We start from the raw sequence: 9,852 nt of genomic DNA on the forward strand, positions 1-9,852 counted from the left end.
TAATAATAATAATAATAATAATAATAATAATAAAGGCCCCTCTACTTATACAGGAGAAGATTCCAGGAAGTCCAGCTTTTCTTGCCTCGGCCCAACAAGGCAAACTTCTGGGCCCCTTGACACGTGTCCCTGTTCTAAACAACCATTCAAGGTAGAGGAACCACTCTCCCCCTTTTCATTTGCCCGCACTTAATGGGGAATCTAAAATATATATGCAGGATGGTTCCACATATATTTCGAGAGCATCTTCATGAAGATTGTTGCCATGGTAACCACCTCTTTTCCTTGTGTGCAGAATGCAGAATGTTAGACTGCACCTCTCATAGTGCAGCTCATATCAGAGATGTTTGTGCAGGGCGGAAAGTGGCGCCAGGAGGAATTAGAAAGTCGATCAAAATATCATGCTAACAGAGATTGTTTTGCAGCATACTTTCAGAAAGATGTTGTGGATTATGATCCTTGGATTTCCCTTCTGTATTACTTTCCCTGTTGCTGTGGTGCGGACCAATAATTAGCAACTATCTGACGCATTGGAGGCAGTGTAAGATATGTCTTTAATTAATCAGCCGCATCATACATATTTTCCATGCAAATGTTCCAGCAGCCGTTTTCTCATTGTCTTCCAGCTATTTGTTTCTATACTGCTGGACCCAGTTAATTAATGTGCATTGAGATGTGTGACAAACCTAGTCATTAGAACATTTTGAGGCACGGAAAATCCCAAGAGCATGAGGAATGAAGGCTAGCCGATCGCGCAAATCGGTCCTGTTATCTGTGACGTTTTTCACAAAGGGCCTAAAGGCGCAGCAAGTTTGACAAGCAAGAGAGGGTGAGGATAATCTGTTTGTCAACCTCAGTCCCAATGGGGTTGGACAGGACTTTTTCTGGGGTGAGGAGTGGAATATTCCAAACAAACGTAACAAGCATCAAGGAGCAGGTCTACTGTTAATAGTATATCTGAATATTAAGAAGAGCTTGGATTTGATATTCTGCTTTATCACTACCCGAAGGAGTCTCAAAGCGGCTAACATTCTCCTTTCCTTTCCTCCCCCACAACAAACACTCTGTGAGGTGAGTGGGGCTGAGATACTTCAAAGAAGTGTGACTAGCCCAAGGTCACCCAGCAGCCGCATGTGGAGGAGCGGAGACGCGAACCCGGTTCCCCAGATTACGAGTCTATCGCTCTTAACCACTATACCACACTGGCTCTCAAGTCCAGTCAAAGCCGACTATGGGGTTGTGGCGCTCATCTCACTTTCAGGCCGAGGGAGCCGGCTTTTGTCCATAGACAGCTTTTCAGGTCATGTAGCCAGCATGACTCAACCGCTACTGGCGCAATGGAACACAATGACGGAAGCCAGAGCGCATGGAAATGCCGTTTATCTTTCCGCCGCAGTGGTACGTATTTATCTACTTGCACTGGCGTGCTTTTGAAGTGCTAGGTTGGCAGGAGCTGAGACAGAGCAACAGGAACTCACCCCATTGCACAGATTTGAACAGCCAACATTCCGATTGGCAAGCCAAAGAGGCTCAGTGGTTTAGACCACAGCGCCACCTGTTTTATAGCATTGCCAATAATCCATGCAATCACAAATACGGATGTAGGCTGGTTAGTGTAGTCAATTTTTTTTTGTCTGAAAGTTACCAGCATCTCCATATTGGCCAGAGTTTAGTACAGTGGTACCTCGGGTTAAGTACTTAATTCATTCCAGAGGTCTGTTCTTAACCTGAAACTGTTCTAAACCTGAGGTACCACTTTAGCTAACGGGGCCTCCTGCTCCTGCCGCATCGCCACACTGATATTTCTGTTCTCATCCTGAAGCAAAGTTCTTAACCCGAGGTACTATTTCTGGGTTAGCGGAGTCTGTAACCTGAAGCGTCTGTAACCTGAAGCGTCTGTAACCCGAGGTACCACTGTATCTGGAGATATTAAAGTTTATAGAATGTACCTTTTTTAGTTATTGTTGCTGCAGAAGAGTTTGAATAGCTTTCAGAAAACAAACAAAAACACTATTACTAATAAGGCAGTTACTCAGTCACCAAGTACCATTTTATTAGAAGGGCTCCGCTTTTCACACACGGTACCTAAAAAACAATTCTTAATAAATGCCATCTTCCTTAATAAAGTAAATTGCTACCACAATATTTTCTCCCTCTCCAAAAAATTAGCTTCTCATGCTTTATAAAGTGTGTCGCTGAAGACCAATTATTCTCTGTACTCATTTGTTTAGGTACAATGATAGATAAACTATAAAATAACTTTTAGAGGAACATTTATAATTAAGATGCTAAATGAGAAGATAAATGAATCAGTAGTAGCTGTTGTGTGCCAAGCCTGCATGTAAAAATAAATCATCCTGAACTTTGAGTGCAAAATTACTGCTGCTCTGCAATTTTCACCGTGAAACTTCCCGTTTCAGGATAGTGCTGGCTAAAGCATTTGTGTAAAATCCTCTGTAGTGATAGAGCTTGTAATCTGTCAACACACCCTTAGTGTTAAGTATACATGATGATATCATAGTAATATGCAACCAATCAAATATGGCTATGTTTTGATGCCATTGAGAATAAATGAGGTCTTATGACCTCACAGTGAATAGAGAATACATCCCTGTTGCTTAGGTTAATGCCAGTGTGCTGGAAGAAGCAAAGATCACCAGTGTCAAAGCAATGATTCTTCAAAAATCAAACTTTGTTGGACTGGTCATGTTGCTCGGATGACTGATTATTGTCTTCCAAAGCAACTACTCTATTCCAAACTTAAGAATGGAAAGCAAAATGCTGGTGGAAAACAAAATACTCTCTCAAGGTAAATCTAAAAAAATGTAGTACAAACACCGACAACTGGGAAATACTGGTCTGTGAGCGCTCCAGTTGGAGAACAGCCTTTACCAAAGGTGTCATGGGCTCTGAAGACGCTCAAACTCAGGACGCAAGGGAGAAATGTGCTAAGAGGAAGGCATGCTTGGCAAACCCATACCGTGATCAACTCCCACCCAGAAACCCATGTCCCCACTGTGGAAGGATGAGTGGATCCAGAATTGGCCTACACAATCACTTACGGACTCACTGTTAAAACCATGTTCATGGAAGACAATCTTACTCAGCTACGAGTGATCGCCAAAGAAGAAGACATCTCTGTTGCTTAGGCAACTGGACTAAAATGTTCTCCATCTTGTGGCACTCTGTTGGTGGTATCTTTGCCCTCCAGAACCACATAGCAAGACTTTCTGCCTGGTCTACAATACTTGATTCTAGTGTGCATGTTCAAGACTCATGGAAATTGGCGAGATTTCAAGAGAAAAGGAAAGTCAACTATACTTTTTCTTTCTTTCCTGCCCTTCTGAAATATAATCTCACTATGCTATACACTAGAGTGCTAAAGGGTTCAGGTTCTCGTATATAGCAGCAACACCTATTCTAAGATGGTGTTTCTTGTGTTCATCATCTAAAAACGAAAAAATACGCACTTTTTTTTTTGCTCCACAAATATTGTTTTTATTCATATTCAGGTTGAACGGGAGAAGAATTGAAACCCCCCCAATAAATATAAATTAAAGTTTCTAAAGAGTAAAGCTCAAAATATTTGCCCAGTCAGATTGTGAATAATTTGACTAGCCAATTGGCCAGGTTCTTAACTCTACTATTCTCTTTGGGTGAAAGGAACACCCCTCCCCCAAACAAAGAACTTCATCACACATTAAAGTACGTATAAAAGGAAGGCCTTTGTTAGTGAACTGCTGGAAGTTTGGAAAGCCTGTCTCATATAGGTAAAAGATATGTGCTCTCATAAAACATGGTTGAGCCAAGACATCTAGGAAAGCTCAATTCTCAAAGTATCCCAGCACTGTCCCTTTAATCTGTTTCTGACTGCATTAAAAATGTCTTCCGTCTTCTGACTGAACAAAAAAGATATCTTCTCTGAGATCAGGGGCTTGCTTTATAATTCATTATAGGTTTGGTGAGAAAATGGCATGGGAACTTTCTATCTTCTTCTAAAACCTAAGTTCTCTTTCCTGGCGTGTTATGTAAAATGAGTTATTTTTATCAGGCTTCTTCTGAACTACATGGGTCTAGGTGGTTTGTTGTAATTATCTTTTCACTATGATGAGACACTTTGATGTGTTTAATTAATATGCTTATCACTAGCTTGAAAGTAGAATATTCAAAAATTAAACTCTGTTCATGGTTTGATAGAGAAGAACTATGTAATTTATAACATTTGCATTTTTTATTAGGTTTTTGTGTTGGCTGACCAAATCTCTACTGAGGCATACAATCTGGCTTCTCCCTCCTCTTGGAATAGCAATAGATCCTTACCCACAATACAAGGGCCTTTTTGTGTGTGCCCCTACTGTTTTTGTCTTTTTTTCAGAATATGATACATTTTGAAAGTTTTCAATGCTTTGTACTGCTTAGAGTTCAAATTCCCATTGAAATGAGCAGAATGCATGAGCAGGGATGAAGGTGCTTTCAGATTCTGAATGACTCCCGATAAATGATGTATTCACTTCCATTCTACTTGTTGTTATATTCATAACAAAATCTATAGATTATTTCTCACTGGAGTTGCATAAGGAAAATGAAACATAGCTGTTCCCATATGGATTACCGCTTTGTTTTAATGGGCATCCAGTCTGAGTTACTTGAAATCCCTCTTTGTTTACAGCTCTCCTGCCTGCTTATCTGATACTTTAGATCTCTGCTTCATCTCTCCCCTGTGTCACCATCTGCATCTAATAGTCCTAATAATACTATTTCGTACATTTGTTTCTATCACAATGGTGAGGAAAACATCTCTCCTTCCACCTCTGTATGAGTTACTCTGGACATCAACACAGACTTGTGCGAATGCCTGTACAGTGGTACCTCGGGTTACATATGCTTCAGGTTACAGTCTCTGCTAACCCAGAAATAGCACCTCAGGTTAAGAACTTTGCTTCAGGATGAGAACGGAAATCGTGCTCCAACTCTGAAGTGGTGCTTCAGGTTAAGAACAGTTTCAGGTTAAGAACAGACCTCTGGAACGAATTAAGTACTTAACCCGAGGTACCACTGTATACAATTATCAGTAACCAGCCTAGAGGTCTTTCAACTTGACAATGATCCCATGCAGTCCTGGCATGCAATGCAATGAAATAGCTATTCACTGCAAGTGAAACCACTGTGACAGCTCTCTGGTTTGGCATGAACAGATTTTGCATACATCTGGGTAGCTATTTCAGTTTCCTATATGAATCATGATTAACTGAGGAGAAACGGAAGGGCATCAGTATCGTCTAAGTCAGCCTTTCTCTACCTTGGGTCCCCAGATGTTGTTGAACTACAACTCCCATCATTCCTAGCCAGAAATGGCCAGTGGTCAGGGATGATGGGCATTGTAGTTCAAGAACATCTGGTGTCCCAAGGCTGAGAAAGGCTGGTCTAAGCAGTCGTTACAGTGGTACCTCGGGTTACAGACACTTCAGGTTACAGGCGCTTCAGGTTACAGACTCCGCTAACCCAGAAATAGTACCCCGGGTTGAGAACTTTGCTTCAGGATGCGAACAGAAATCGTTCGGCGGTGGCACAGAGGCAGTGGGAGGCCCCATTAGCTAAAGTGGTGCTTCAGGTTGAGAACAGTTTCAGGTTAAGAACAGACCTCTAGAACGAATTAAGTTCTTAACCCGAGGTACCACTGTATTTAAAAATAGCCTGCTGGACCTAGCCTGGTATCCAGTTCTCACAGTGGCCAACCAAATCCTCACGGAAAGCACACAAGCAAGACCTGAGTAGAACAGCAACTCTCCCCTTCTGCAGTTTCTAGCGACTGGTATTCTGAACCATACTGCCTCCACTGACAGTGGAGTGAACTCACAGAGTGAATTTTCGTGGTGCAACGGAGTGAACTCTTGCGAAACAAACCCCCCAAAATGAATGAGAAACGCAAGCTGTCATTCTAAGGCACCTGGAAGCAACCTTCACTGAAGTCACTTCTGAGTAGGCCCGGGATTGCACTGTTTGTAAAGGCACCTTAGAGCTGAAGTGTTTATTTCTTCCCCAAGATGTTAAACACATATCATGATGAAGACCAACTTCCTGGCAGATCTCCGAGTGTGTTGCATGCACATATTCATGTGCAGATTTATGAAATACAGCTCTTTTCGTAGTCCTAATGCTGCCTCCTCATATCTCATTGGGGCTTACTCCTTGGTAAGTGGAGTTATTACTCCAGCCATTGCTAATCATGTTTTTCTGCATATAATTGCTTAGTAGTACTGCAGTAGCTAGATGTGGACTGACCCATTTGAAGGCAGCCCTGTTCAGGGAAGTTTTTAATGTGTGACATTTTAATGTATTTTTAATCTTTGTTGGAAGCCGCCCAGAGTGGCTGGAGAAACCCAGTCAGATGGGCGGGATACAAATAACAACAACAACAACAACAACAACAACAACAACAATAATAATAATAATAAATAATAATAATAATAATAATAATAATAATAATAATAATAATTCCTCCCCCCGCCCCCTGATGGGTTGCTTACAATGTTATAATACTTCTGGAAGACTGATATTGGTCCAAATGAGCCACTTTATCTATTGGATACATACAGTGGTACCTCAGGTTACATACGCTTCAGGTTACATACGCTTCAGGTTACAGACTCCGCTAACCCAGAAATAGTACCTCAGGTTAAGAACTTTGCTTCAGGATGAGAACAGAAATTGTGCTCCAGCGGCACGGCGGCAGCAGGAGGCCCCATTAGCTAAAGTGTTGCTTCAGGTTAAGAACGGACCTCCGGAACAAATTAAGTACTTAACCCGAGGTACCACTGTAATTAAAATGCTACAGTCTGATTGCATTCTGCCCATGGCCATGCCTGGGTCTGAACAGACACAATTCCTGTACATCGAGGAGAACAGATAACACTTGTCATTTTTTATCCAATCTTATCACCTTGCCAGCCTCGAGCCTTCTGAGTTTTTTATGCAGAGCCTCGCTCTCCTCCAGGAGAGCAAGTATGCCTGGACACTTTTGTGTAAACAGAGTAACAGGTGGGTGCCCCAAAGAGGAGGAATCTGTTGACAAGCAGAGATGTGAAGAGATGATGGTTTGGAAGTTGGAGCATCACGGCATCTACCTGGCAAATTCTAATGACAGCAACCAGAATTCCTGAAACAACACTTCTTCTTTTTTAACACTGTTCTTCAATGAAGGGTAACAATGGGCACTTTCCCTATATAGGGGCCATTCCGTTCTGGAACAGGGAGAGTTCTGAAAAGGGCATTTGTTATGGTCCTTTGCTAATTGGCAGATAACACTTTGCTTCACCATACAAATGTCAAGGAGCGGAGCACCTAGCAACCAGCTTGCAGGTTATTTTTGGCATGTACATAGGATTCTCTAAAATGTTTCCTTCATTTAGGGCTTAGAGATGGAATGGAGCTGCCTCCAACCCCTGGAGCACTGGCCCATTAAGAAGGTACGTGTGAAAAAAATAATTGGAGTGGCACACCATCAGTTAGAATCTTGCCATCATTAATCAACCTGATTCGCTTTTGCCAATCTATTGCTTTTAAGACTAGGAGTCCCCACATCTTAATGATTAGACTGTGTGCTACAACTTCCTCACTCTTGGCGAAGCTCATTTGCTGAAATGATGTTGTCAGGGCATCTCAGCTGCATCCTGGGCCCTGTACCATGATGACAAAGTGTCAGTCTCAAGGGATTCCCCCCCCCCCCAGCAGCCTCCGGGATCAAAGAAGGAACAAGGAAGTTTGTATTTATGGTTTTATTCAGCAGCTGTGGATCAGAACGAAGAATATAGTGCCTGACACCATTATGACGTTGCTCATTCTGAGCCCCTCCTCTTCCTTCCCCAACAATATCCTGTGTTCTCAGGAGTCACCCGTCTCTGCATTCTTTGCTCTCAAATCCTGATTGACCGACGTGTCCTTGGAGAAGGGGGAGGCGTTTCCAGGCTCTCTAAGGATGTGTCAGCTATCCAATTGCCCCTTCTTCTCTCAATACCTTGAAACTTGGCAGTTCTGGGTCCTGTCATAAATCAGTCCTGTCTCTGTCGCTTCTTGCATACTGGAGAATGGGGGGGGGGGGACACTCTTCCCACTCCTCCTCCAAAAGAGGCAGAGGGGAAGGAGAGGGCATTTCACACCCCCACTCTTCAGACCAGTCCCTGACACAAAGGGAGATTTGGCCGAAGCAGAATGCCCCACTCCGCTTGTCTACTCTTCCCATTAGACCCTTGCTACTTCCAAGTGAGGGGATGTGGGTGGCGCTGTGGGTTAAACCACAGAGCCTAGGACTTGCCGATCAGAAGGTCGGCGGTTTGAATCTCCGTGACGGGGTGAGCTCCCGTTGCTCGGTCTCTGCTCCTGCCAACCTAGCAGTTCGAAAGCACATCAGAGTGCAAGTAGATAAATAGGTACCGCTCCGTCGGGAAGGTAAACGGCGTTTCCGTGCGCTGCTCTGGTTCGCCAGAAGCGGCTTAGTCATGCTGGCCACATGACCCAGAAGCTGTATGCCAGCTCCCTCGGCCAATGAAGCGAGACGAGCGCCACAACCCCAGAGTTGGCCATGACTGGACCTAATGGTCAGGGGTCCCTTTACCTTTACCGCTAATTGAAAAAGATATCTACGCAAAGCCTGAAGGTCCCCTGCCTTCCCACCCCTCTCTAAGGTTCCTCCCCTGGTTCTTTCCCCAGCAGCCTAAGGCTTCTTTGCCTTGTCTCCCATTGCTTCACCCTCTTCATTTTTCTTCATGTTCTGGGAGACCAGGGGGGAGCTGATCACAGCAGGAGGGGGAGACTCCATGGCTTCTTCAGCAGCCTGCCTCTGCTTCTTGACCCCACCCTCTGCTTCTGGCTCTGAGTCTGGACTGCCCTCTACCACAGACTCTTCCTGCTCCCTAAACCCTGTTGCCTCTTCAGCTTCCAACACCTCTTCCTCCCTCTCTACCCCCTCTTCTCCCTCTGACCACTCATTGTCATCCCACCAGCAAATCTCTGGCTCTGAGTCATTTTCCCCTGGGAGGTACCCTGGGGGTTCCCTTGGGGGTTCCTCAGCTGTTGCTTCCCACTGCTCCTCTGTATCCTGCCAGTGCATGACAATCACTTAGATGCTACTAATTTACTTGCTAATTGTTTTATACCCACTCAGGACACCTACACTCATAGAAAAATTATGCCTCAGAGAGACAGAATTCATGGGTATACAATCAGGTTCAACTTTCAAAGCAATTTTTGAATATTTGACACCACAGATGAATGGCAAAAATGCCTGAAATCAAAATACTCTTCCAGTGTAAAGAAATCAAAATAAAGTTTAAACAAATGGGCTTCTGATATGCACATCTAGTTTGTCTAGCCTGCCACTCATTAACACAGCTGAATTTCACCTAAGGTTTGGATCAGGTTGTTAGTTTAGGACTGGATTAAGAATCATCCTAAATTAGCTACAGCATAGCTGATCCAGCTGAATCATCGACCATCGCCGTAGCAAATATTTCTCAAGAATAAAGTGGATGACCTCTTTTCAAACTACACTGGGCTTCTTGAAAAAATTCTGCCGTTTCTACCACATTGATTGCTTCTTATCACAAGAAGGCAGTGCACTGATTGTAAGCTATAGGGTAATTTACAGAATTGGCCGTCTTCTTACATGTAGGACTGAATATAATAGTCTTTACTGCACAAGTAGGCAAAGTAGGAATGAGTTAGAAAAGAGTAATGAGGGAGCCTATTTGTGTGCCTTGATTCTGTGATTGTGTTCTGTGCCTGTGCAAACAGTGACAAGTCAGAAAACACAGCGGATAGACCCAGTGATTAAAGTAGTACAGAACTCTGACAAGG

The 9,852-nt window shown here is 43.5% G+C and overlaps 1 long non-coding RNA gene across 1 annotated transcript; it reads left to right on the forward strand.

Moving 5' to 3' along the window:
* The first annotated feature begins 562 nt into the window (after positions 1-562).
* Positions 563-7,490, forward strand: LOC308473754. The gene is made up of 2 exons (XR_013984285.1): positions 563-1,398; positions 7,031-7,490. It is a non-coding gene; the product is annotated as an uncharacterized lncRNA (long non-coding RNA).
* Positions 7,491-9,852: the final 2,362 nt, after the last annotated feature.

This window comes from Podarcis pityusensis (assembly GCF_964106645.2).
Source record: "Podarcis pityusensis genome assembly, chromosome: 3".
NCBI lineage: Eukaryota > Metazoa > Chordata > Lepidosauria > Squamata > Lacertidae > Podarcis > Podarcis pityusensis.